This window comes from Acinonyx jubatus, chromosome C2 (genome assembly GCF_027475565.1).
Source record: "Acinonyx jubatus isolate Ajub_Pintada_27869175 chromosome C2, VMU_Ajub_asm_v1.0, whole genome shotgun sequence".
Taxonomy (NCBI): Eukaryota; Metazoa; Chordata; class Mammalia; order Carnivora; family Felidae; genus Acinonyx; species Acinonyx jubatus.
The window spans coordinates 89,122,599-89,146,294 of NC_069384.1; the positions used below are offsets into that span (position 1 = coordinate 89,122,599).

General features: G+C 34.6%; 1 long non-coding RNA gene across 1 annotated transcript in view; it reads left to right on the forward strand.

The window, feature by feature from the left end:
* The window catches only part of LOC128315237 (uncharacterized), a 148,022-nt gene that overhangs the window by 107,646 nt on the left and 16,680 nt on the right, over positions 1–23,696 (forward strand). The window contains exon 3 of the long non-coding RNA XR_008297806.1: positions 20,013–20,211. This is a non-coding gene — a long non-coding RNA (uncharacterized LOC128315237). The remainder of the gene's footprint in view (positions 1–20,012; positions 20,212–23,696) is intronic.

The following is a 23,696-nucleotide window of genomic DNA, read 5'->3' on the forward strand; positions in this document are numbered from 1 at the left end:
GAATAAGGGTCCTTGCCCTGTTTTTATTAGGATTAGAAGACTTACAAACATGGCTATGGATGTGCACAAAGAGACAATGAATCTGTGAACATTAACTTGGGAAGTGAGGGAAAGGGGTCTTGAAGATATTCGGGGTTAGGGGTTTGGGTTAATACAAAACAAAATACTGGGTGGAAGGTTGTTTACAGAGGACAGGAGGCACCACCTCTGTTTATCTTAGCTAGCCTAGGTGACAAGAAAGATAGGACATGTGACCTCAGGGTTAACAAGGCACCTTTCTTTTGTTAATCCTCTCTGCTCTGGGCTGCTTCACCTGCAGCTCAGAGGTCTAAAGCCCTATTTACCTGTTTACCTAACTTGGTCCTTCCCTCCTATGAAAGTAGCCTTCTTCTATAGTACTAAATTGAGGAGCATTTCCTCCCTGAATACCTAATCTTGTTTATTTCATATACCTATGTTCTATGTTGGGGACTTTGCCCCACCCTCTCTATACTGGGGATTCTGCCCTGCCTTCTCTATACTTATTTACCTAATCTTGTTTACCCAAACTTGGGTGTGAGCATCCTATGGCTTTGTAATTCTTTATGCCTTATTAACCCATTGGTGTAAGCCCAGGGAATTTCTAAGCTTGTTTCCCACAGTGGACATATTACTTTATTGATTATAGAAAATGTATATAGTACAGTCTCAGTTTCTCCCTGTATATTATTCTGGAGTACGGGGTAGAAGAGAATCCTCTCTTGCCTCTGGGATCCCCTTGCCCCCCCAACAAGTCCAGGTGCCAGGAAAATACACACATCAATCATTTCAGTATCCAGATTACATTTGCAGAACTCATAAGAGGCCTGGCTCCCCATAGCTCCAGTCCTACAGATGTCTTCACAAGAGTGTTTCTTTTCCAGATTCTGTAGGCCTTTATGAGTCAGGCTATGATCTGTCTATCTGCTAATGTATAGGTTTTGGAGAACATTTTCTTTAGTCTCCCATGCCCTGGTTCAGCCCACATTTATTTATTCAAGCTCACCCACTCCTTTTCCTCCAGGGGAGAATTTTCAGTAATGATTCCTCTTTGATAAGTTTTGCATTTTAGAGACACAGTTTCTTATGCTGCTTTTACAAAGTGGTCTCACTAGTGGCATGACATTTAGAAAGCCCATAGAGGAGAAAATCAAACTGTTTCTATTTCTTTTATTTTCCATTTACTTGATCTGATGTTTAAGCAATCAGCCAAATTCTGTTAGGCAACTGTGTTACAGAATTCCAGTGAGTGAGATGATAATAGAATTCCAAGTACCATAATTTTCTAAATCTATTTTTTAATGAGAATTTTTTGTAGAGAAGAGAGCCATAATATAGAAAATTATTACCTAGAAAAAAATGACACAGTGTGATGATTTTAAAGACATCAAAAGAAAGCAAAAATCTCTAAATATAATTTTTGAGGATTGTACATTATTAGTAAAATCTTTTCATGCATCAATAAAATTAATTAAAATCTTAATGCTGAATAGAAAGAGAATTCTTTTCTTCCAATAATGGCTGCATATTAATACTAGTAATATACAGCTTCATAATATCTTTCTATCTAACCTTATTAAACTTTTAAACCCTATATACAGTGTTGCTTGCTTCATATCCAGAAATTTCCATTTTTGTGAAATTAGCACTGCCCTTGGTTCCCTTCCCAGGAGCAAGGCTCAGATATTTCAATTTCAGAAACAATGAAAGAATAACAAGAAATATAGTTTCAGGCAAAGGAATGAACATTAAATTGAGAGTCAGAACAAGTGGACAATTTCCTCCTCTCTATGTGACTGCTTCACAGCAGTATTTTGTTGAATGGAGGAAGGAATGATGAAATGGTGGGAAAGATATTTTGTCTGAATGTATTTTTTACCTATAAAATGAAGATTTTAGAAAATCCTCATTGTCTGAGAATTTATCATGTGAATTCTAGCAGATGAAGCATTGGACAGAGCATCAAATTGTCTATGAAAATATTTACTTAAAAATGAACTCTTTTTCTGGGAAAAGTTGGTATCCCCCATGCAAAAAGAATGCAGTTGAGTCCTTTCCTTTCACCATATACAAGAACTAACTAAAAACGGGTCAAAGAGCTAAATGTAAGTGATAAAATTATACAACTCTCAGAATGAAACACAGGGGGAAAACTTCATGATATTGGATTTGGCAATCATTTCTTGATCAATGACTTCTTGTTAGAGGAATCTAACATCTGCATAGCAGGGATTCCAGGAGAAAAAATGAGAACGTCAATGGAAGAGAATGGCATATATATACATGAAAGTTTACAAAAATAAACACATTCACTACCGTCACCAACAAAAAAAGATGAAGGTACTTACAATGTAATAAATGATTGAAAATCAAAGTGGGAAGGAATTAAGTCAAATTTTGCCAAAGTTGTGAAAGAAAATAATTTTTAATCGTTTCTTATACATTTGGACTCATTTTTTCTATTCACTTTCACTTTTTAAGCATCACTTTGTTTTCCTTTTTGATTTATTTTTAATTATGTGAAATATTTAAATTACATTAAATGTAAAACCTAAAGCAAGTTAAATTTATACAAAACTTACTTACGTGTCTGCTTCCTTTTTCCTCATGTTGGTATATATTTATTAGGTTTTTGCTTATTCTACCATAATTTTTCTTAGAAAATATGAGCAAATTGAAACATACACATGCAAACCAAATATATACACATACACATATGAACACAGACACATATATTTCCCTTTCAAACAAAAAAGATGTTTTTGTATGATGAATTCTATAAACATTGATCTGTTTTATGTGCTCTTTTTCAGTCAAAAATTATTCTAGCCGTTTTTCCATGACAGTATATGAAGACCTTCCTTATTCCTTTCTATATATTCACAATAATCCAATTACACATAAACTAGGCTTTATTTCACCAGCCCCTGTTGATAAAATGTGCATAATTTCAGTCTTCAGTTATTATAAATAAGCCCACAATTAATATTCTGTGTATGTGTTGTATGTATTTTTGCTAGTGTATCTCTGATATATATTGCTAGAAGTAGAATAAGTAAAAGCTACCTGCATAGGCATCTTTGTTGTCTGTTTGGCTTTGTTGTTGTTGTTGTTGTTGTTGTTGTTATGAGCTATATTTGTGGGAATCCCGAGAATCTAACTATGGTCTTCTCCCAGCAGGGAGTTTGTTTTTTCCTGAACTACCATTGACCACTTCCACCTATGAAGCTCCAAGTACAAAAAAGTCCAGGGTTCCACCCCAAATCCTTCACAAGAGCACTAAGCAGAGAGTTTCATTACAGTTCAGATGTAGACATTTGTCCAAAAGGGAAATCCATCTTTTGAGCTGTATTAACCCTCAGTACTTCCTGTTTCATTTACAGAGTGGGGGAGGGAGAGGAGGGTTTCATTACTTTCCAGAAATTCCAGAAGATTGTTAAAATGTATATTTGTTGTAACTTATCCATAATCTAGGCATACTTTGCAGAAGGACCTTTGAAGGTATCTGCTCTGCCATTGTACCAAAGATAGAAATTTTTCATTGCTTTTTTATTTGAGATTTTAAGCTTTTTCTCATTCTTGGTCTTGTGTTTTTCTTTTTTATTGATTAATCTTGGCGTATTTTTTTTGTTGGTGTGTCTTATATTGGCCATTTCAATATTTCTAGATATATTTATTAATTCTACCCTTTATAGTTTATCCAGACCCTGGATTTATTTATTAAATCTATCCTTTATAATCTAGCCATATTTATAAGATTTATAAACTTTTTTGAGTTGAATATTTATTTTTTATGTTTAATAAGTAAATTGTTTAGAGCTGATTATTTATTCCAATTATAGATTTAGCTATATTCCATATATTATTACATATACTGTTATTATTGAATTCAATTACCTATATAAGTTATCATTTACAAGATTTCTTAAAGTGATTTTTTATATATATGAGTTGTAATGTTTCATATTTTATGCTGTTAATTTCCAATTTTATTACATTTTGGCCAAAATATGTGACTTATTGGGTTGATTATTCAAGTTTATTGAATTCTGGGATGTGTGAAAGTAATGTAACCAAAATATGGTAATGTTCCAGGGGTAATAAAAAAGAATTATTCTCTGTACTCTGTTTATGTAACTCAGAATTCACCCTGGATATATTACCTTTCTCATTGTATCGATGACCTCCATTCCTTTTCAAGGTTTTTTGATCTTTTGTCCTTGACCTATTTGGCTAGCTAATTAGTTACTATAAGAGTCTGTTCCCAGGTCCATCACCAGTGATGCTGAGAACAAGGGCTGTCCCATCTCAGGAGCGGAATTTCTCTCTTTAATGTCTTCTTGATGTCTAGGGAAACCTCTGTGCCAGATTAGAGCTTTTATTTATGTAATTAAGATACTTCTTCTCTTTGGTCTGGCTTGTATACTAGGTAGATTATGGGGCCATTTTCAGCTTTACTCAGTATAAAGCCTTTTGAGGCAAAAGGCTCCCTTTGCACCTGGGATCCTTTGTGTTAGAGGTGGTCAGATTGCTTTGGGAAAGCCTAATGCAGCTGCTTATTCATGCTAGTGTGATGTTGCAAGGAAAGTGGCCTTTATCTTTCCTTTAGTCTGTCTTTAGTGTCAGTATCCAAACACACCCTGCCAAAAAGAAAATGCTAGGTGTAGAGCACTTTGGCCAAATTGTGCTCTGTTTACATCCTGTGGCTAAAGCACCATCGTCTCAAGAAGGCCAATTGTGAGCAGATGCTAGCTGTTCTCTTCTATCTGATCCCATCTGCACTATATGTGGAAGGAATTCTCAAGGTCTGTCTTTCATGGATAATAGCCTCCCCTACTTTACTTTTCCTCTGCTTTTATAGCCCTTTGACCATTTAAGACAGGATTTCAGAAACATTAGATGCCACTTCTTGAAATGCTGCTTATTTTAGCAATCTTCTAATTGATTCAGTTTCTAAAATCATTAAAAATGATTTTTTTATTTGTAAGACTAGTTGATATTTTTAAGGTTTATTTATTTACTTTGAGAGAGAGACAGAGAGAAAGAGAGAGCATGAGTGGAAGAGGGGCAGAGAGAGAGAGAGAGAGAGAGAGAGAGACGGAATCCCAAGCAGGCTCTGTACTATGAACTCATGAACCCGTGAGATTATGACCTGAGACAAAATCAAGAGTTGGCCATTTAACTGACTGAGTCATCCAGGCACCTCAAGACTAGTTGATATTTTAAAGTATTCCCTTATATTTAAATAACTAAAAGTTAATCTATCAACCTAAAAGTATAATTTGGTTTACTTTGCAAAAATTACAGTAGCAAGGATAAGTGTAGTGGACCAGGAGACAAGGACAATAGAAATGAGACCTGCTTTGTGATGATTTAGAATGAAAGGGTAAAAAAATTTGCCCCCAGCTTATCTTTAATTACCCATACCCACAGAAGCAAATTAGGAATGTTCAGATTAGTCAGAATGCCAAATACCTATTACCCCACAGCTACTGTACTTTCTATTACTTTCTTTGTCAGGTTATTTAGGATCTTTTTATCTTTGTTTCTGGTTTTTTGTGTTTTTTTTTCTAACTGGGCTTCTTAATTTTTTAATATTTATTTATTTCTGAGAGAGAGAGTGCAAGAGGGAAGAGGGAAGAGAGAAAGGGAGAAAGGGAGAATCCCAAGCAGTCTCTGAGCTGTCAGCACAGACCCCAATGCACAGCTCAAACTCATGAACTGTGAGATCATGGCCTGAGTCGAAGTTGGACGCTTAACGGATTGAGCCACCCAGCTGCCCCAGGCTTCTTAAATTATATTCTAAGTCAGTTACCATTTTAAGTTCAATGTCTTGTCTTTATTTTTATTTCATCACCTCGGAGAACTACTGCTAATGTGAAAGTAGGATTATAATGCTGTGATTTCCCTGTTGCAGAAATCAGAGGACAAGAGGGTAAAATTGTAAGGTGTTCATTAATCAAAGAGTTGTAAAGATGCACAAAATTTTTCTCATTATTTTAGTGACCAAGTCAAAATTTGTACATAAAAGTTGTCAGGAAGTTCTTTCATATGTTAAACTAAAGTATTTTAAATATAGATAAATAGGTAGGAAGATGTAGATATATGGTAGTTGATAGATAGATAGATAGATAGATAGATAGTCAGGACTTAGTTCAGTATATGGAACAGAGGCTGTAATAAATATGTCTTCAATTAACTGATATCTTTATTGATTTCAAAGCATTGAACTGTGTTAGTCCATGTTTTCTTGTGTAATTTTTTATGTGATATATAATATCATATCATATCATATCATATCGTAATATATAGTATCTTTCTGTCTCTACAAAATTTAGGTGAATTTAACTGTCTAGCATGACAAGTAATAAATCCAACTTGCTGACTTACAGGTGTGTTCCTAGTATTTTGAATAAAGGACATTAACAAAAGCTCTACCTTAAATGTTCTTTATTTGCTTAAAGCTATGCACATAATTTTATAGCCAAATCTGACATTCTTTATTTTCCTCTTTAAGGGAAAAAATATCTTTCTTATAGCATAATAACCATCGAAACAGAAGGTGAGCGATGATAGGAACTTAAGCTAAAGGAGCCCAGTCAAGACAACTCCAACCACCCACCACTGACAAGCTAGCTTCTGCATGTTGAGAGTGAAACCAATACCACATGCCTATGGAAAGAGAATTCTTCCTCTAGGCAGAGCAGCCTGGATTGAATCATGAGTCCATCATTTCTTTGCTGCAAATTCATGGGAATTCACTAAATCTCACCCACATTCAGTGTCCTCATAAGTACCTAAGAGGGATAACAAGAGCTTCTTCCCAGTTCTGTTGTCAGAATAGTACTACTGCGATTGGCAGGTAAGAACCAATTTGCAGAAATGTTTTTCATTCCTAATGGCATGGGCCCTGTGATGAGTCTCATCCTGGGAACTGGCCTGCTGTAAAGCCCTGGTGTTAGAAAGTCAAAGGCAAGCACACAAAATCAGTGTTATCCATATTTCAAACTAGATACAAAAGTTTGAACATTAAATGTTCAACATTAAAAGTTGAACATCATGGGATACATGGGTGGCTCAGTTGGTTAAGCGTCTGACTTTGGTTCAGGTCATGATCTTGCAGTCCGTGAGTTTGAGCCCCACATCGGGCTCTTTGCTGACAGCTTGGAGCCTGCTTGGGATTCTGTGTCTCCCTCCATCTATGCTCCTCCCCCTGCTCACATTCTGTCCCTTTCTCTCAAAAGTAAATAAGCATTTGGCTCTGTGCTGACAGCTTAGAGCCTGGAGCCTGCTTTAGATTCTGTGTCTCCCTCTCTCTCTCTGCCCCTCCCCCACTCAAATTCACTCTCTCTCTCTCTCTCAAAAACAAATAAACATTTAAAAAGGTTTTTTTTATTTAAAAGTAAATAAACATTTAAAAAGTTAAACATTAAATACTTGATAGACATTCTATTGAAAACAATCTTTATATCATAAAATTATTGGAGATTTTTTTCATCCTTGGAATGTTTTGATTGGTTCTTTCTACTAATTGCTTTAAATGTTTCTTCATTACTATGACAAACTATATTTATCACAAAATATTTAACTATTGGAAGAACATGGAAAAAACAATATTTTTTTCAAAGTGTTACAAGCATACATTATAAATAAATAAATAAACTTAATGCATATCATGCTGATAAATACAAATAACTTGGTGAATAAGATAAGATAGTGAAAAATTATTTTAAAAAGCAATAAAAGGTAAGCGCCTGGGTAGCTAAGTTGGTTGAGCATCTGACTCTTGATTTTGGCTCAGGTCATGATCTCATGTTTCCTGAGATATAATCCTGAGTTGGGCACTGCACTGACATCACAGAGCTGACTCTCTCTGCCCCTCCCTTGCTCTCTCTCTAAATAAATTAATTAATTAAAAAAAAAAAAAACAGTAAAGGGGATGCTTGCATGGCTCAGCCAGTTGAATGTTGGTCTCTTGATTCCAGTTCAGGTCATGATCGTGGGATCCAGCCTTGCATGGCTGAGCATGGAGTCTGTTTGGGATTCTCCTTCTGTCCCTCTCTCAATCTCTCTCTCTCTTTTTCTCTCTCTCCCTCTGCTCCTCTCCCCCACTCATGCTCTCTCTTTCTGTATAAAAAAAAGCAATAAAAATATTTTTTAAAGTTCCTAGATCAGAAAGGTCCTTGAATTTTATCTGCATAAAAAATATACGCTGTAAAAAAATGTATTAAGATGCTCCTAACTTTAAGAAAAACATTTTTGAATTTGTCCTCAGGAAAAATCATAGGTGAGACCACTAAAGTATCCAGTGTACTCCTTGACATAACAGGTCCACGTCAGCAAATTTTTTTAAGGAGACTTTACACCCAGCCCAGAGCCTACAATGGGGCTTGAACTCACCACCCTGAGATCAAGACCTGAGTGGAGAACAAGAATCAGATGCTTAACTGACTAATCCACCCAGACGCCCCAACATTGGCATTTCTAATCATGTATCTCACTGATTTTAATGCCAAGATCATGGTACAGATAACAAATCATGATGATCTCAATTTAAAAGATATTATTCCATTCATTTCTCCTTCCTGCCTTTCCCCAAAGATGTATCAAGTATGGACAGTAGAAAAGATGTTGCATGGATGGAACTGGAGAGTGTGATGCTAAGTGAAATAAGCCATACAGAGAAAGACAGATACCATATGTTTTCACTCTTATGTGGATCCTGAGAAACTTAACAGAAACCCATGGGGGAGGGGAAAAAAAAAGAGGTTAGAGTGGGAGAGAGCCAAAGCATAAGAAACAATTAAAAACTGAGAACAAACTGAGGGTTGATGGGGGGTGGGAAGGAGGGGAGAGTGGGTGATGGGTATTGAGGCGGGCACCTTTTGGGATGAGCACTGGGTGTTGTATGGAAACCAGTTTGACAATAAACTTCATATATTGAAAAAAATTTAAAAAAAGACTTTAAAAAAAAAGAAAAGATGTTGCATTATCTGGGTTATATGTGTTTGTTTTTTCTCTGAGCCTCTTGATGGGTTGACAGATGGGTATACAGCAAAATTCTCACATTTAGGCAATCTAATATGGGCAGAAATATGAACATTTCTTCGTATTACCATGATAAATGATATGCTGGGTTCAAACCTCATTGAAAGTAACTCTATGGAAGAACTCCCTCTGGGTACACAGGCTGAAATTCAGGTCTGCTATTTTTATCACATCAATTACAGTAGTCAGCAAGAAAAAACACTAAATTTTCTATGAAAATATTATAGCTTTTTTGGCATACAATAGCCCCATATTCTCTGAATACTAAACAAGTAAATAAACCCATTTATGTATAGTAGCAAGAGCTGTTTCTTTTATGGCTATTGACGTATGAATGCATAAACCCTTGGGAGCTTAAAACTCTGCTCTATTCTCAAAAATATAAAATTAAGAATAAAATATAATCTGTTCCACATGCAAGCTCATATATTCTTTAATTATATAGCCAATAAATCAGGAAGTAAAGCTTCCTCATTAAAAAATATATATATCAGCATGATCCTGGCATTTGCAAAGTTTAAGTGCCAGGAACCCTATAAATGAATGGTTTGAAAAAACAAATTTTGTAAATTTAAAGCAATTCTAGTATTTTTCAAAAGTTAAAAATTATTTAAATAATTAGTTTATACATCCTTGGAGTAGGTATCCAGTCATTTTACATACATTGATACCAATATAAAGATAGAAATATGTTTTAGAATCTATGCAACATAGTACTCATCTTTTACACATATGGAAAGTAAAAAAAAATTAAAATCATACACAAAATTAAAACCAAAAAAATATAAAAAGACCTGTGACCTCCTTTACATTTTTTAAATTATGAGTAATAGTTACTGTTTATGGGGCACCTTGGTGGCTCAGTTGATAAGTGTCTTCCTCTTGATTTTGGCTCAGGTGACGATCTCATGCCCCACATTGGGCTCTGCACTGACAGTGGGATTCTCTCTCTCTCTCTCTCTCTCTCTCTCTCTCAATAAACAACAACAAAAAAATACTGTTTCTGTAGTTACAACGTAAAGTTGACGTTTCAAGATCCTCAGAAGAAAACTCCCAAGTGTGTGAAAATAAACAAAGTTAAAAACAAGCTAAAATCTCTTACAATCAATTTAATGAGGTAGGGATAAAATTGCTACGTGTCCAGTTACTGAACAACAACGCCACCAAGAATGTTTCTGCCAATGCCAATACTTAATTTGATGATGCAAGAACCTGCAACAAGGGTGATGCAAAAGAGAACTTCATATGCTTTGAAGATAGGTTTAGATGAGTTGAGAGTTCTTTTGCAACTGTATATTCCATGGCAGACTTTAGTTTTAAAAAGTTAATGTTTATTTTTGAGAGGGAGAGAGCAGAGTGTGAGCAGAGAAGAGGCAGAAAGAGAGGGAGACACAGAATCCGAAGCAGGCTCTAGGCTCTGAGCTGTTAGCACAGAGCCTGACATGGAGCTTGAACCCACGAACCTTGAGATCATGACCTGAGAGATGCTAAACTGACTGAGCCACCCAGGTGCCCCATATTCCATGGCAGACATTAAAATGTCAAAAGATTAAGCTTGTTTACATAGAATATGCTTTCCAATACTATATGCCTAATCCGCCTTCTCATATTCTATTTCATTCCTAACTGCACAATACCCAACACACTAACCAATATGACCAAATATGACCCAAATCGGCGTGTAGTACATGCCCAGGTATTGTTCAAATGGTTAATTTTACTATGGATTTAGACCATTCCATCATATAAAATAAAAATCTGCTTAAAATATCAAGGTTATTCCTAAATTATCCTAAAACCCTGGACACAGAGAAAGTATACTTTGAAATTGTAGGTGATGTGGCATACACACTACCCCCTTATCCTTGTAGGGAATGGTTCAAGACCCCTTAATGGATGCCTGAAACCACAGGTAGTACCAAACCTTATACATCATTATGGTTTTTTCCTATGTGTACATATCTATGATAAATTAGTTAGATATCAACAACAATATCTAATAAAAATAGAACAATTATAACAATGTATTGTAATAAAAGTTATGTGAATGTGATCTTTCTCAAAATACCTCATTGTCCTTATTGCTCACCCTTCTCCTTTGTGTGATGATGAGAGATGATAAAATGCCTATGTGATGAGATGAAGTGAGGTGAATGACCTAGGTGTTCTGACATAGTGTTAGGCTACTATTGATGTTCTGACTACGTATCAGGAGAATCATCTGCTTCCAGACTGCGGTTTACTCTGGGTAACTGACACCTTGGAAAGTGAAGCCATGGTTAAGGGGGGGGGGACTACTGTATTGCATGGCTCCCTTCACAAATGATTTGGAAGTTTTATCGGTGGAGAATACTCAACAAGTCCTAAATATATTTTATTTAAAAATCAGTAGGTTAGATAAAATTGGCCTAATATTAATTTACTATTCAGACAATTTGAACATATAAGTGACTAAAAAAAAAAAGCATCGGCCTAAATTGTGAGGTACTTTTACTAAGCCAAATCTATTTGGTATGTCTAAATTAGATAATTCTCTACAAACAATTCACATAAACATTTGGAAGCACTCTATATTATCTTAAATATGTCTCCTTCCATGTGACCTTAAATAATCAACGTATCTGTCAGTAAAATTTCAGAATTAAATCAGAAAATATGCTGACATTTATTTTACTTATTTGAATGTACATCAAAATCAATCAATCAGCAATAAATGAACATTCAAGTTTCCACAAATACTTTTTGATACATTAGTACTTTTTTTCTATTTTATTTTTTTAAAATCTATTTATTTTGAGAGAGAGAGAGAGCATGCACATACATGTGGGAGCCAGGAGAGGAGCAGAGGGAGAGGGAGAGAGAGAAACCCAAGAAGCCTCTGTGCTGACAGTGCAGAGCTGGATCCCATAAACCGCAAGATCATGATGTGAGCCAGGATCAGGGGTGGGATACTTGACTGACTGAGTCACCCAGACATCCCAGTACTTTTTTTTCCCCCAAAGCAGGAATTTAAAACTAAATAAATAAAATAAAACTTGAGATTCTTAATATCCTGCTCAAAAATGTGCAAATCTGCAAATTCCTATAAATTTACATATATGGCAAGATTACTGACCCATCTTTTTACAGAAACAGTAGGTAAGTTAAGGAATATTATGGCAGTTTTATTTTATAATTTTTATTTTTATTTAAAAATTAAATAATTTAATTTCTTATTTAAAAATTAAATAAGTGGGAAATTAAAAAAAACCCAAATCATCAAATATTACCTGCACTTTGTGGTTATAATCAATTGCTCAGCTTTCTCTGAAGACTCCTTTTCTTGGTACCTTTCTCCTATATTCTTCCATTCTCTAGGATAAATCCTGGAGACTCATGGTTTAATTTTTTTCAATATATTTATTTATTTTTGAAAGAGTGAGACAAAGTGCAGGCAATGGAGGGGCAAGAGAGAGAAGGAGACACAAAATCTGAAGCAGGCTCCAGGCTCCGAGCAAGCGTTCAGCACAGAGTCTGACGTGGGGCTTGAACACACCAACTGTGAGATCATGACCTGAGCCGATGTCGGAAGCTCAATTGACTGAGCCACTCAGGCACCGCAATGGTTTAAACACCTATATGCCGATGACTCAACTGTCTTTATTTCCATTCTTGAATTCTCTAATAACTCCAGATTCAGTAATTATAAATAACATAATATTCTCGAATATATAATGTCAATGACATTCATTTTCTTAAACTCCTCCGGTTGTTTGATGAAAATCACCCCCCCATCTCTTTTCTTAAAAAGTGCTTAAATGATCTGAACCCTGTCATCTTCTTCCCCCTTTAATAAATTATCCCCCTAACCTCTAATGAACTTGCCTACTTTCTGCTCAGCTTGGCAATGACACATATCAGACATTAGCTTTTTTACTAACCTCTTTTTGCTTATCACTATATTTTTCCATTCTTTCGATAGCTATTTTCTCCTTATTGTTGAGATTCCACCTTAAGTGTCACTATGTCAGAGACACCATCCTATTTTGCAAGACATGATCCTGGTTTAATTCTCTGCTTAGCTTTTATGTCTTTCTCATGTACTTCTAACTTTGGGGGGATAGGGAAGGAGATGCATTTTCTGTTTTATACGGTCATTTTCAAAGTATCTCCAGGACTAATGGGAGATATTCATAGATTGGTTAGTAACTATTGTTAACAATTGTACTTCAAATGCTAATTCCTAAGAGTCTATTAGACAGTGTTGGGTTTTGGGTTTTTTTTTTTTTTTTCAGTTGATTTATTGTATACTTAGCTTTTAGCATATACACTCTTTATCCATTCATTTGTTCAACAGATGTTTGTTGAAGGTCTGCTATTTGCAATCCGTAAGACAGGCCATTCTGAATTTACACATTGCTAGTTGAAACTGAGGTTTTGAAATTAAAAACCAAAAGCTAAGAAATATAATTATTTTTGCTGCTTGTTTGTCCCCTGTCTTCAAATGCTATGTTATTCTTTTTTATTCCTTTTTTCCCTCTTTTATTTTATTTTTAATTTTTTTAATGTTTATTTATTTTTATTGAGAGACAGAGAGACAGAGCTTGAGCATGGGAGGGGCAGAGAGAGGAGGAGACACAGAATCTGTAGCAACTCCAGGCTCTGAGCTGTCAGCACAGAGCCTGACGCAGAGCTCAAAGTCACAAACCAGGAGATCATGAGCCGAAGTCGGAGGCTTAACTGACTGAGCCACCCAGGCGCTCCTTATTTTATTTTTTTTAAATGTTTATTTATTTTTGAAGGAGAGAGCAACAGAGCCCGAGCAGGGGAAAGGCAGAGAGAGAGAGAGAGACACAGAATACGAAGCAAGCTCCAGGCTCTGAGCTGTCAGCACAGAGCTTGACGCGGGGCTGGAAATCACGATCTATGAGATCGTGACCTGAGCCGAAGTCAGACGCCCAACCAACTAAGCCACCCAGGTGCTCTTCCTTTTTTCCCTCCTTTAATCTCTCCAATCACTCATGCTTTGGCTAAATTCCTAAGAGCTGAAACTGACTTTAAGGACAATTTATTTTAAGGTCCTATCCAATCAGTGCCATTCACATAGGAGATGTCAGTTATGTTCTTTACAATTTTCTTTTGAAAATTTGACAAATACCACTAATATGCAAATTATGTATTAGTGGAAGAATTAAACCAATATTGGTGAACATATTTGCTTTTTATTGATCATACAGTTTTTCAACCAGCATCTCCATATTTTATGACCAGCAACTTTTTGATGTGTGCATTTCTCCTAAAACTTTTGCTTATTTAACTCAGGTCTTCTTTAATTCAATTCTTCATTTCGTTTATATTTAAAGATTTAGAATATTTTAGAATGTATTGGCACTATTTGACAAAATAGTTGAAGGGGGTTTGTCTTAGAAATTCTGGACTAAAGACAAGTAAGTACCATTCCAAGTGCTAATCAGTGACTTGGAGAATTTGTCCAACCATTTGTGACATTATAAAAGAACTCAGACAAACAAAACTGAAAATTTATTTGTTTTGTGAAACTGAACTGTGGAAACAGTTTAAATCAATGATTTTAGCCTTAGATACACTGCAGAAAATAAATGTTTCTAGGAAATGTTTTGCTGAGATAAACATCTACAGCTACCTCACTAACCCATGGGAGCATTCCTCGTTAGGATATTAGACCAGTTCGCAAATAGCATTTAGCCCCTTCATGGAAACTTACCCACTTCTCAAATATAATACTTTGAAGAAAGCAAAGAATTCATCACAGGAGACATTGCGTAAAGCATAATGGAACATAAACATTAAAAGTACTTATGATTGAAATACAGGAAACAAACGAATGTTTGGCAGAGCGAAGGGGGTGGGGCATGGGAAACATGGGTGAAGAAGAGTGGGAGATAGATGCTTCCAGTATGGAATGAGTAAGTCACAGTTATAAAGGATACAGCATAGGGAATTTAGTCAATGATATTGTGATAGCATTGTATGGTGACAATGGTAGCTACACTTGTGGTGAGCATAGCATAATGTATAAGTATGTACACATGAATAAAATAAAATAATAAAAGACTTGTGATTGCAGGCCAAGCAAATTCTTAATGGAAAACTTACCTTTGTTACTAGTCATTTGGGCTGTGCTTCCACAGCACCCAAACAAATCAACCAATTTATTATAAAATACCGAACAACTTTATTTCCATTTGTCTCTGATGTTGTTCTTGTTGTTATTTTATTAACTGAATTGGCTCTTTTTGGCCAGAATCAATTTATTCTTTTGCTGTTGTGTAGAAACATTCTTAATGTTGGCTATGGGCATTCAGTGGCAAAACAAACAACAAAACTGAGAAGAAAAATGACTGCAGCACAGATTTTAAGAAACATATTTTCCTGCTCACTGATCTCCTTTTATCTTCTGCCCATATGTTTCTGTGTTGCAGTTTTATCTCTTCCACACTTATGGAATGCTTTGGCAGGGGAAATGAATTCTGATGAGACAGTCTTGGTGATATTCCAGAAAGTTTTTAAGAAGTTCGGATACCAAACATAGGCTTGAATTGCTCTGTGTCGCAAGGATTTAGCCTCCACTTGTCAACTGACTCTGGCTTGTTTGTTTGTTTGATATGTGTGATTTTAGATGGCATGTTTGCAATGCTCAGTGATTCAACTGTGTTTCTACTATCTGACAGACTTGACCAAACCATGAACTCATTTTTCAAAATTCACCATATGTGGCTAAGTGAATTCTCTCTCGCTGTATGAGGCAGTTAGGAAAGGTATGTGTCATGGTAATAGATGCAAGACGTACATTTTCAAGTACCTGTAGGGGCAGAAAAAGAGCAGCATGCAAGTCAAGTCATGTAGTACCAGCAACAGTGATCCTACAATTAGCGCATTCAGCCCTGCATGGCCACAAGAAGGAACGCTGTTTCCTTTATTCTGTCAACATGATGTCTTAGGCAAATAATTTGCATATATTAGTATGTCAATGAACTGCAACTTTTCAGATTGAATGCAAATTTATCTCCCTTGTCAGAATGCAGGTATTTGTATCTATATGTATACTTCTTCTTACAGTCCTGAGTAATCAAGGTCTGTTGCTATTATTCCTTTTTCTTGCTCTTTTTAAAACTCTCTCTCTCTCTCTCTCACCATCCTTGGAATGTCTGTTTTGCTTACCTCTACTCTCATTCTTGCTGAGCCTCGAGTTGTTCTAGAAGAAAGGATGGGAGAAGAGTTGGAAGGAGTGGTGTTCATTTCAACAAATATTTATTAATTACATTCCCGGTGCCAGCTCTTCCGTGTATCTATTCATACTAATCATGATGGAAATACGAACAGCAATGGCAGGCATTTCTCCTTATAAAGTATTACTACTTATGCCATCACTGTGGTCTTCTGTATGAAACTAACTTACATTTTGTGAAGCAAAGAAGTTACATTTAATATGCGAGATCTTTCCCTATGTTATATAGTCTTTCTCCATATGCTCATTAGTTTTTGTTCTTTTTCTATTTGAGAGTTGCAAATATGTTAGGAAACTTGTCTCATTAATAAAGAAATTGGAGATTTAAGGTAGAAAAATATTCATTTAATCATTTTTATTAGTTCTCTTTAAGATTTTATTTAACCTTCTCAGATTTTGTCTCTTTATGTTTTTTTGCTGTAATCTGCTTTCTTTCTCCCTCAGGACAATTTCTGTGTATCAGTGAATGTTTATAAAACTTCCTGGGTTATAATAAATGTTTTCTTCTTAAAGAATTAAAGTACTAGCAAATTTTATTTAGAACTACTATAGTTTTATCTTTGTAATTGCCAAAATTTTGAAATCAGAATCTATTCATGGTAAATATCAAAAATGTGCAAACTTTATAGATGATGAGTACTACCCTACCAAAGGCTTATAGTACATATTCTTCTAATATCTCAGTTTTTATGAGGAATGGTGTGTTTTATTCCATGGACATTTTGTATCTTGTCATGGTTCATACTTCTTTCCTTGCCTTGGCCTTTAAGAAACTCAGAAATTATTTTATTGCAAACCTTTAGTTACTTTATATCATGAATTTCTTTGTGCTAATTTCTCCACAAGATTGATTTTACTACCCCTGCCTTATTGATTGCCTATATGTCTAATCGCAGCCTCTAGTCCCCACAGTGGTCAAATGAAACCACACTATCCAAAGTCCCTCTCTAAGTTATAGATTTGGTCTTCCTGGCATGGTCAGCCCCTCCTCCCTAAAATCATATTGTTAAACTCTCTGATCACCCAAGGCCACCAGGAAAACAAAGAAAATATTAGCAGGCATGAAATTCAAGGCTTAGAGATGAAATTCAGGGCTTATCTCCCAGAAGCCAATGACAAAGGCCAAATCTCTTGTAAAAGGATAAATTCCTTACATATATAATTAAAGAGATAAGTACTACCCTTGATGTAATTATTTGAAAATGATGACTTCTACATTCAGCCAGGATGGAGTAACAGGCACCAAAAATACACTCTTGCTTTGAACAACTAAAAAAACTGGATAAAACATATAAAAATGTTTTTCCAAGATATTATATATTAGACCAAAGGACAAAGAGCTTAAGGTTTTAAAACGAAATGAGATTAGCCCTATAATTGATAGACATCAGTGACTGGAGATTTTCCAAGCTGTGGCACAGAGGGTGGAAACGGGTGTAATACAACATTTTCCTTGGGTAGAAAAGACAGAGCTGAGATCCTAAAGAAGCTAAGGTAGCTAGAGTTCTTAGGATAAAATATAGAAGAAAAGACACCTGCACAGACCAAGAGTTCTGGAGTTTGTAGAGAGACTTCTTTGAGTCTTCAGCTGAGAACTCATCACTGCATATGTTCTTATTCCCATCAGACAGAGTGGAAAAACCTCTTAATTCATGCCTGAAATACTCAGAAGAATATTGCCTCAATAGTAGGACAAAATAAATACTTGCCTACATGCTTCTTTGATCTCACATAAAGTGACTTTAAAAGCAAGACTTGAAAGAATCAAAATGTTTCCAAGTAATTTGATTGCATCCCAGAACAAATGTCAAGAATATTATAGGAATAAAAAGTATTCAGCACATAAGAAGGTAAAATACATTTTACATTTAATCAAAAATCACCATGCATATAAAAAAACTGGAAAATAGAACCCATAATTATAAGTAAAGTTGATTACTCAGAAAAGACCCAGAAATAACCCAGATTATATAATTAGTAGACAAGTACATTAAAACAGTCTTTTTAACTCTATGCCATCTGTTCAAGAAGCTGGAAGAAATATTGAGAATGGTAAGTAGAGACATGAAGCATTTTTTAAATGTGATATTAAACTCACAGAGATGAGGGGCGCCTGGGTGGCTCAGTCGGTTAAGCGGCCGACTTCGGCTCAGGTCATGATCTCACGGTCCATGAGTTCGAGCCCCACGTCTGGCTCTGTGCTGACAGCTCAGAACCTGGAGCCTATTTCAGATTCTGTGTCTCCCTCTCTCTGACCCTCCCCCGTTCATGCTCTGTCTCTCTCTGTCTCAAAAATAAATAAAAGTTAAAAAAAATTAAAAAAAAATAAAATAAACTCACAGAGATGAAAATAACAGTGCCCTAGACAGAAAATAAATAAATAAAACACTGAGTGTAACAGTACACTGGACACTGCAAAACAAAAATTAATAAACTTAAAGACAAAGCAATATGAATTGTTCCAAATCAAAACCAGTGGGAAAAAAAACAACATAGCGTTCTTGTACTGTAAGAAAGCCTCAAAAGGTCAAATATACAAACAATTGGAGTATCCAAAGAAGAGACAAAAGAAAGAGAGACAGAAAACTTATTTTTGAAATAAGGCTGAACATGTTCTAACTTTGATGAAAATTACAAACCCACATGCATAAGTTCAACAAATTCAAAATATAAGAAATGTTAAACACTAAGGAACATCAAAATCAAATTTCTTAAAATTATTTATAAAGAGGAAGAAAGCAAGGAAGATATGAATAACAGGGGGTTTCTGTTTGTAAACAATGTAAGTTGGAAAGCAGTAGAATAACAAAGTGCTCAAAAAATCTGACAATTTATAACTCTATATTCAATAAAAATGTATTTCAAAAATAGTGACAAAGGACAGATGTACTCAGTCATGTAAAAGCTAATATAATACATCAACAGTATACCTGCACTACAACAAATGTATAGTTTGTATTGTATACCAAAATATTAACTCACATTTGATTATAGACTTTATGCAAAACCTAGATGTACTATTTTTGGAAGAAAACAGGAGAAACATCTTTGTGTCTTGGTTGAAAAATTACTTCACAAATAAGACACTAGAAACCACAATGTATAAAAGAAAAAAAAAGAAATTTGTTGTCACCAAAATTAATTCTTTCCCCTCTTCAAAAGACACTACTAAGAGGATGAAAAGATGAATTGAAAACTGGGGAAATACTTACAAATCATATAGATGATAAAAATTTTTCACCTAGAATATATAAAGAGTTCTTAAAATCCAATAAGAGAATGAATGACCCAACTTTAAAAAAAAAGCAAAAGATTAAAATGCGACTTCACAAAGAAGGTATATAAATGGCAAATAAGCACATGAAAAGTTTTAATGCAATCAATCACTGGATAAATAAAAGTAAGCATCACAACAAGATATTCCTACATGAAAACTAGAATGTTTACATTAAAAATTTTTGATCTTATCAATTGTTTACTAGAATGTAAAATTACTGGAACTTTCATACACTGTTGGTGCAAAGAAAAAATCATACCACTCTTTGAAAAACAATTTGGAGTTTCTGAAAAGTATATACGTGTCAGGCATTTTACTATTAAGTTTTTATCATAGGGAAGGGGGTAACAAATGTCCAAAAGATTTTCACATGAATGCCCATATCAGTTTTATTTAATTTAACTTTTTGTTTTTATTTTGTAGAAAGAAAGAACGAGTTGGTGAGAGGGACAGAGAGAGAAAATCTTAAACAGGCTCCACACTCAGCAGATTCCACAACACTGGGATCATGATCTGAACCGAAATCAAGAGTCCCTTGCTCCACCAACTGGGCCACCCAGGCATCCCTCAGCTTTATTTTTAATAGCCAAAAACTGGAACCAAATCAGATGTCCATCAATAGGTAAGTGGATAAACAAACTCTAGTTCTTCCATGAAATGGACTATTGATCAGTTAAGAAAAAGAAAGAACTTTGATAGGGATTGACAAACTCTGGCCCTGATCTAAATTTGGTCTATGAACTGTTTTTATATGGTGCACAAATTATGAATATTTTTTAAATTTCTTTCTTTCTTTCTCTTTCTTTCTTTCTTTCTTTCTTTCTTTCTTTCTTTCTTTCTTTCTCTTTTCTTTTCTTTCTTCCTTCTTTTCTTCTTTCTTTCTTTCTTTCTTTCTTTTCTTTCTTCCTTCTTTTCTTTCTTTCTTTCTTTCTTTCTTTCTAGTTAATTATTGAGAGAGACAGAGAGCAGGGGTGGTGGAGGGGCAGAGAGAGGCAGAGATAGAATTCCAGTCAGGCTCCACGCAGTCAGCTTGGACCCCAACATGGGGCTCAAACTTATGAACCCATGAGATCATGACCTGAGCCAAAATCAAGAGTCAGATGCTTAACTGTTGGAGCCACGCAGGAATCCTTATTGTTTACATTTCTAAGGGCTATAAGTAAATAAATATTGAGGAATATGTAACTGAAATCTTACATGATCCACCAAGTCTAATATATTTATTATGTGGCCCTTTTGAAAAAATAGTTTGCTGATCCATCCACAACAATATGAAAGAATCTCAGAATAATTATGCTGACTGAAACAATCTGAGGGTAAAATAATACATACTGTACTGTTCATGTGTACAAAATTTTCAAAAATAAAAACTAATCTGTGATGACAAAGAGCAAATCATTAGTTTCTGGGAAGGCAGGGCATGGGAGGGAATGGAAAGGAGAGATTACAGAGGGGAAGGAAGAAAAATTTGGGATGATGAATACCTTCATTACCTTGATTAGAGTGTTAGTTTCATTGGTCTTTAAATATACCAAAACATCAAAATGTGTACTTTGAATGTGTGCAGTTGTATGCCTATTATGCCTCAAGAAAAATTTTAAGGTTATTTTTAAATGTGATTTGCATTTTCTGATTAATAATGACAATAGCCAAAATGGATTTTTTTCTGTTCTCACTCATATTTTATTTGTATGCCAAGTGTGCTCCTTTTGTATCAGCTTAGTATGGTCAAAGGGTATTTAAAAATAATTTTAAGAACAAAATAAAAATATAAATAATTTTTAACATGGAAAAGAAAACAAGATAGGTACTCCAAAAAAAAACCTCTACTTTTCCAATTTTCTTTCTGAACATGTGAGTTTACTGCTGTTCATCTTTAAAGTGCCTGATAAAGGGCATGTCCATAAAAAGAGTCATTCACGATTTATGGGTGCAGTGCAGACTAAGCCAAAGACCTCTGCTGAAAATTGAGCTTGTCCATGTGTGGTGAACCACTACATGATTGTCAAAGAGGAGGAGTAAAGATGAGAGAGTTATTGGCCAACTCCCTTAAAGGATATTTTCAAAGTTCTAACATTTCATTTAAAATTATGTGTCCTTATGATAGTTGAATGAGGCACAAAGAAAATCTTTAGCCCTAGAGAATTAAATACTATCAAATACAGCTACTTTAGACATTATATAATATTATTTTTATCCAATTTATTAAATATGCTCATTGGTTAAGAGGATTACAATACAGAAACAGAGGGACAATGATTGTCCCCATCAATGATATCATTGAATGTCAAATTCATACAAGAGAAAACTGACATTTACATCAGAGATAATGTTCATGACTCTAAAATGATCACGTAAATTTCTCAGATGTTGTTAGAAAACATTCATATACTCATATCCATCCACATACTGAATTTTCAGTTTTTTTTTATCACAAATCACAGCATTCTAAAGGACACATTCCTTTATTCATATAGTTAGAAATAATTCTGGTGGTATCAGTGAGTTTGTTGTGGAAAATGTCATAGTGATTTTTAAGTTTCAAATAATAAGTAACACTTTAGGTAGATGATAGATGGATTAGATAGATGATAGATAGGAAATTACAATGTAAAATTCTGTTTTCACATATGTTAACAACTCAAGATTGACCCCTTTTTTTGTTTTCAGTCTTCTACATTTCTGACAATGAATCATTTATTCTCTGATTTTAAAATATAAACCATCTTTTACTCACTTCTTTTATCTTCCATATTCACTAGTCCCAAGAGGTATTGGATTCCTTACTTTTTGGTATGAAATGACTTAACTGTATTGCTGAAACCATTGTCATGGTTCAGTTCCTTATCATTTTTAGCTGTTCACACCTGGATTTTTACAAGAGCCATAAAATTGACCCTCTGACTCCAGGACCTGTCCTTTTCCAACTGATGATGCAAATTCCTATTGATCTTTCAAATTCTTTCTTTAATTAAACCTTCAAGGATTTAAAATTTTTGTTCTATCTTACCACATATAAACTGATTTGTTTGTTTTATAAAGGTTTTGGGGTCAGGCCTTTTCCTGATTAGCTATTCTTGCTCTAATATTCCACGATTCCAATATTAATTTCAAATCAATGGATTAATGAACAGATTTTTTCTTTTTTTTTCTGCTATTGAATCTCTACTCTATTAGTTCTCCCAAGCCTAGAGATAGATACCTTTCCTAGAACCTCTGACTGGTCATATATCATTTCCTACTTAGTTCTTCTCAAACACTAAATTTCTATTATTCCCTTCCCAGATTATACTAGTTTAACTTAGTCTTAATCATAAGTGGTCATCTTTTATCTTATCAGTTAGTGTCATCCCATAGGTATTAATCTTATTTCTTCATGAATCTTATCAAATTATTTAGTATAGAAGATTATTAATGCTTAGTCTAGAGAAAATCACATGGGTGCTTTTGAACATCAAGATAGAGTACCAAAGGTACAAGGTTCTGACCTGGTCTCCTATCTTAGCAGTACCATAGCTAATAAATTACCTTTTAAAACTCAATATTCATTGAGTTTCTACTTTGTGCTGAGCACTGAGATTTCAATATTGATCAAGATGTATATGACACTTATTCTCACATATTTTATAATGTAAATAAAATTGTTAAGAGAATGAGCTTTGGCATTAAACTGTTGGTATTAAATGTTGAAATTCCAACCTTGTTATTATTTTAGAAAAGTTATTTAGTCTCTTTAAGTTTTTCCTTCCTTACCTCATAAAGTAGGCTTAATGGCATCTTTCTTATATGGTTGCTATAATGAATGCATGTAAATAGCATATTCCATTGATTCCTAGAAGCTCCTCAAATTTCAGTATCTTTGAATGTTATGTATAATCAATGAAGTTTTTTGATTATATTAGATAGTGATTTCTATACAAAATGAAGGTATTCCATATTCCATGATATAAGGTAGTATATATTGAGGCATTACCACAGAGCCTGAAACATGATATGAGTTCAATAAATGGTAGCTATTACTCCTAGTTGGGAGAAAAAAAAGACTGGCAAACAAATTATTAGAGTAATATATAATTAACAGAAAATTTTTAGAAAATCGAAAGCCAA